Here is a 6215-nt window from a genome sequence, read left to right as displayed (position 1 = left end):
ACACAAATGCCCCTTTGTAATCCTCACTGTGCCCCTCCCTGCCCCTCCCCTGACAATCTGCTTTCTGTCACTGTATATTAGTTTGCATTTTACAGAAATTTATATAAAATAAATGGAATCAAGCAGTAAATACTCTTTAAAAATTGTGGTTAAAAACATATAACACAAAATGCACCGTTTTACCCATTTTTAAGTGTACAGTTCGTAGCATTAAGTACATTCAGAATGTTCTGCGACCATCACCACCATCCATCTTCAGAACTCTTTTCATCTTGCAAAATTGAAATTTTGTACCCGTTGAACAGTAACTCACCGTTCCCTACTCCCTGCAGCCCCCATTCTACTTCATGTCTCTGATTCTGACTAAGTACCTCATATTAGTGGAATCAGACAGTATTTGTGTTTTGTGATTGGCTTATTTCATTAGCACAATGCCCTCAAGATTCATCCATGTTGTTGCATATTGCAAAATTTTCTTCGTTTTTTAAGGCTGCATAATATTCCATCGTGTAGATAGACCACACCTTATTTATCCATTCATCTGTTGATGGACACTTAGGTTGCTTCCATGTTTTAGCTATTATGAATAACGCTGCCATGAACGCGGGTGTACAAATATCTTCTTGAGACCCTGCTTTCAGTTCTTTGGGGTATACACCCAGAAGTGGGATTACTGGATCATATGTAGTTCTATTTTTTAGTTTTTTGAAACTCAATACTGTTTTCTGTAGTGGCTGCACCATTTCACATTGCCACCAACAGTGCACAATTTCTCCGCATTTTTGCCACCACTTGTTCTTTTTTTTTTTTTTTTTAATTAAAAAATTTTTTTGCCTGCATTGGGTCTTTGTCGCTGCACGCGGGCTTTCTCTAGTTGCGGCGAGCTGGGACTACTCTTCATTGCAGTGCGTGGGCCTCTCATTGCCATGGCTTCTCTTGTTGTGGAGCACGGGCTCTAGGGCGCACACGGGCTTCAGTAGTTGTGGCGTGCACGCTCAGTAGTTGTGGCTCACAGGCTGTAGAGCACAGGCACCATAGTTGTGGCGCACGGGCTTCGTTGCTCCGCGGCATGTGGGATCTTCCCAGACCAGGGATTGAACCCATGTCCCTTGCAGTGGCAGGTGGATTCTTAACCACTGCACCACCAGGGAAGTCCCATTTTTCTGTTTTTTTGATAATAGCCATCCTGATGGGTATGAGGTGGCATCCCATTGTAGTGTTAATTTCCATTTCCCTAAGATAAGGGATGTTGAATATCCGGGAATATACTCATGGCTGATTCTGGAGGAAACTATTGCTGCTATAGAAATCAATGCTGTTGTAACTGCAAAAAATTTTGGAGCCTATAGTGGCAGTCAACCACTGTTCTCTTTACCAAGGCTGCCAAAGGCTGCTGGAGCCTGCAGCCATCTCTCGCTGATGGAGATGCTGCTAAAAGCAGAAAGGAATGTTTATGGCTTCTCTTTTTTCGTCTGCCTTCCAGACTCTTCTTAGGACTTCCCACTGGCCACCTAGCCCATGGCTGGGGCAAGAGCATCTGGGAAGTGTAATTTGCAAAGACTCAGACCCTGACAGCAGGGAACAGGGCATGGAAGGACAGGAAGTCATCACATATCTGCTGCTGCATCTTTTACTTCTTTGCTGATTAATGGTATTTACCTGCACAATTAATCACTTTGCTCTAAAGCATTTACTCCACTGAAGATTTCAAACACTTCATACCTTCTCTTATTAGGGTCTATTCTGTCAAGGTAATCTGAAGAGCTTAAGCCAGATTTTCTGTTCCAAGTCTGCTAATGTAAAACACCTAGCCACCCACCTTGCCTGACTGCTTGAAGGTAGTTATTAGCCTTTTTTTTTTTTTCCAGATGGAATATTCTCTTAACCTACCCTCGTATCAGTAGGATAACATCATATAACTAGGATAACATTGTAGAAGAAGAGGTCATGGGTTTTGCATGGCACTCCTTCAGAGGAGGAATGGAATAACAAAGGGATTGGCTTTGAAAATCTCAGCAGCTCTCTCTTTCTGATTCCTGACTAGCTGGAAAGTACCGTCTGCAAGGAACATCCCCATGTGAGCCCATATTTTTGGAAAGCCTTCAGGGACACCTTAAATTAACTACAGTCATTCTCTGAAGATCAGTAAGGGAGTAGTCAAATTAGTGCAGAGAATTGATGCCATTTTCTCTGATATACTTGTTCACCTCCTGGAGGGAGAATTTTTTTAGATAACATTTGTGGAACAGAAAACATGTACTTACTTGAAAGTCTGCTTAAATGTCATATGCTTATGTATACGTATAGCTGATTCACTTTGTGATAGCAGCAGAAACCAACACACCATTGTAAAGCAATTATACTCCAATAAAGATGTTAAAAAAATAAAAAATACAAGGAGAATATTAAAAAAAAAGTCCTATGCTAATTCTTGTCCCATTTTCCACTGAAAATATTTTGATACCGATATGACTGTATAAGCCAAATTTGGGGGAGGTGCATGTAGGGTGGATGATTGTTATGGGATGTTGATACAGCTGCTCTAATGAGGGCAAAGGTCACAGTGGCCTAAAGGGGAGGGTATTTTTTTTTTTTTTTGGTAGTTATAACTGTTATAAATATCACATCTGCATTTTATTTTTTTAAAAAACTTTTTATTTTATATTGGAGTATAGTTGATTAACAGTGTTGTGTTAGTTTCAGGTGTACAGCAAAGTGATTCAGTTATACATACACATATATCTATTCTTTTTCAAATTCTTTTCCCATTTGGGTTGTTACAGAATATTGAGCAGAGTTCTCTGTGCTATACAGCAGGTCCTTGTTGGTTATCTATTTTAATATAGTAGTGTGTGTACATGTCAATCCCAAACTCCCAATCTATTCCTAGGGGAGGGTATTTCTGTCTCATGTCCAGTGCAAGAGTAAACAGCTCTGGCGTGGCCCCTCCATGTCAGACATCCAGGCTCCTTTGGTTTTATTTCCCTGTTAAACTTAATGTGTAGTTTTTAATTCCACTGCTTGTTCTAGCTCCCACCACCAAGACTACCTGCCAGCCAGTAGAAGAGGGTAGGAAGGGCAAGGCACACCTGTTCTCTTCAAGCGCACCTTAGAAACTGCTCACTTTACTGCACTCATGTCTCACGAGTCAGAACTTAGTCACGTGGCCCATTTAGCCGCCGGGGAGGCTGGCAAACGTAATCCTCAGCTGGGGGAGGGCTGTGTGCCACTAAAACCTGGGCTTTCATTACCAAGGGAAGACTGGATTTAGGGGTCATAGCAATCTCTGTCAGAATAATTTATTTTCCATAGTGGTTTTAAATTCCCAGTCTGACATCTCTGCCATATCTGAATTTGGTTCTGATGCTGGCTCTGTCTCTTCAGACTGCATTTTATGCCTTTTAGCATGCCTTGTAATTTCTTTCTTTTTTTTTTTTTTTGGCTGGGCTGCGAGGCTTGAGGTATCTTAGTTCCCCGACCAGGGATTGAGCCCAGGCCCTTGGCAATGAAATCGCCGAGTCCTAACCACTGGACCACCAGGCAACTCCCTAGCGTGCCTTGTAATTTTCTGTTGAAAGCTGGATGTGATGTACTAGGTAAAAGGAACTGAGGTAGGTAGGCCTTATGGTGTGAGGCTTTGTGTGTGTCTGCCTAGGAATTAGGCTGTGTTTAGCGTTTACTATACCTGTGGAGGCTGAAATTGCCTATGGTGTCATTGTTTTTTATCTCCCTGGCTTTCCCTGGGTTTTCTCTGGGTTTCCCTAGAGACTTTTTCTTAAATAATGTCTAAGATGTGTGGGTCTTTGGGCTGTGTTTCCCTGTTATCATACAGGAGCTGTACTGATGTGATGGTGAGGTGTGGGGGAGGGATTGTCTTACCATTATCTTACAATTGTCTTACAATTAGGGGTTACATCTCCTTAGTGAGCCTGGGGCTGTGCTTCTCCCCCAACCCCTCAGGTGGGATAGAAAGCCTGGATAGGAATCCAGGAGCCTGGAGTTGATATTTCCCTTCACCCATGTGGAAGGTAGAGCAGGTCAGAGACTTGGGCATTTCCCTTCCCTCTGGTGCCTTAGGCTTAGATAAAACCCAAGATAGTTAGGGAAGCAGTTTCTCCCAGGGACAGGCCTGCTTAAGGAGAGCAGAGTGTCTGGTATATTTCAAAATTGGTTCCTTTGCCCCCTCCCCCTGCTGCAAGCATGAGGGGGTTTTCTCTGACCGTCACCGTGAGGACCTGGTTCACCCCCGGGAGGTAAAACTCATGGAGACGTCGGGCCCCCTATGACTGGACCCCTGGAGTTTATACCTCCCAGACTTGTCCACACCGAGCCTCCAGCAGTCATGGGTTTAGGTTTCCCTGCCCCAGAGTCTGCTCCTGGCCTTCTGCTCCAGGAGGCCGTTGATTCTTTGCATCCACCTGTCTGTCACTTCACTTTGGGGGCAGAGCTTTGCCCTGTGACTGACGGATCTGAGAAGAGTCACTGGTGTTCAGTTTGTTCAGGGTTTTCTTCTTACCCCAGCCCCTGGAAACTGCTAATTTGCTTTCTGTCTCTTTGGAGCTGCCTATTCTAGACATTTCACATAAAAGGAATCATACAGCATGTGACCTTTTGTGTCTGGCTTCTTTCACTTGGTATAATGTTCTTTAGGCTCATCTATGCTGTAGCCTTTATCAGGACTTGATTCCTTTCTACAGCAGAGTCATATTGCAGTATGTGGAGAGACCATGGTTTGCTTATCCATTCCTCCGTTGGTAGGCCCTTTGGGTTGTTTCCATCTCTTGACTGTTTGGCTGTGATGCTGTTATGAGCAGTCGTATACAAGCTTCTGTGCAGACACGGGTTTTCTTCCTTCCTGCGGAACATGCCCAGGAGTGGAAGTGCAGGGCCATCCGGTAATTCTTTAACTTTTTGAGGAACAACCACCACAATGGTTGCACCATTTTACATTCCCTCCAGCAATGTATGAGGGTTCCTATTTCTCCACATCCTTGTCAACATTTGTTATCTCCTCTTTTTTTTTTTCCCTTAAAGTTGTCTTAATGGTTATGAAGTGGTATCTCACCATGCTTTTGATTTGCATTTCTTTTAAAAAAAATTTTTATTGAAATATAGTTGATTTACAGTGTTGTGTGAGTTTCAGGTGTACAGCAAAGTGATTCAGTTATATATATATATATATATACATATATATATATATTCTTTTTTTACATTCTCTTCCATTATAGGTTATTACAAGATATTGACGATAGTTTCCTGTTCTATACAGTAGGTCCTTGTTGGTTATCTATTTTATATATGGTAGTGTGTATATTTTAATCCCAAGCTCCTAATTTATTCCTCCCCTCCCCCCCGTTTTGGTAACCATCAGTTTGTTTTCTATGTCTGTGAGTCTTTTTCTGTTTTGTAAATAAATTCATTTGTATCATATATTTTTTTTAGATTCCACATATAAGTGATATCATATGATATTTGTCTTTCTCTGTCTGGCTTACTTCACTCAGTATTATAATCTCTAGGTTCATCCATGTTGCTGCAAAGGGCATTATTTTATTCTTTTTTATGGCTGAGTAATATTCCATTATATATATATATATCTGATTTGCATTTCTGAAATGACCAATGATGATGTGCTTGTTAGCCATCTGTCAGGACCTCTTCATATTATTATAAAGTATTGATGCTCCTCAAAACTTTTTGTTATGTAGTTACATCTAGTGATACTTAGACACTAAAACCAAGAAATTTAAAAAATATTATTTATTAATTCTTCTATAAACAGCAATAATAAACTCATTATATGTTAACACCAGAGCGATGACATCATCACATATCATGTAGCTTCTGGAAAACTCCACCATACATTTGTAAGAGAATGAGAGTGAAAAAGGTAAATAACATCTTAATCACAGCTGACCCTTGAACAACACTGGAGTTGGGAGCAATGACCCTCTGTGCAGTAAAAAATCCACGTGTAAGTTATAGTTGGCCTTCTGTCTGTATCTGTGTTTCCTCTGTATCCCTGATTTTGCATCTGCGGATTCAACCAACCATGGATTGTGTAGCACTGTAGAATTTACTTTAAAAAAAAATCCACATGTAAGTGGACTCGTGTAGTTCAAACCCATGTTGTTCAAGGGTCAACTGTATTATGGAAAAATTTTGATCTCATAGACCTCGCTCCCCCAAAATGAGTAATGATAATCCAATTTGAT

The sequence above is a fragment of the Balaenoptera ricei genome, chromosome 2, assembly GCF_028023285.1.
Source record: "Balaenoptera ricei isolate mBalRic1 chromosome 2, mBalRic1.hap2, whole genome shotgun sequence".
Lineage (NCBI taxonomy): Eukaryota > Metazoa > Chordata > Mammalia > Artiodactyla > Balaenopteridae > Balaenoptera > Balaenoptera ricei.
The sequence above is the reverse complement of the archived record's forward strand: the minus strand, read 5'-3'. Positions refer to the sequence as shown.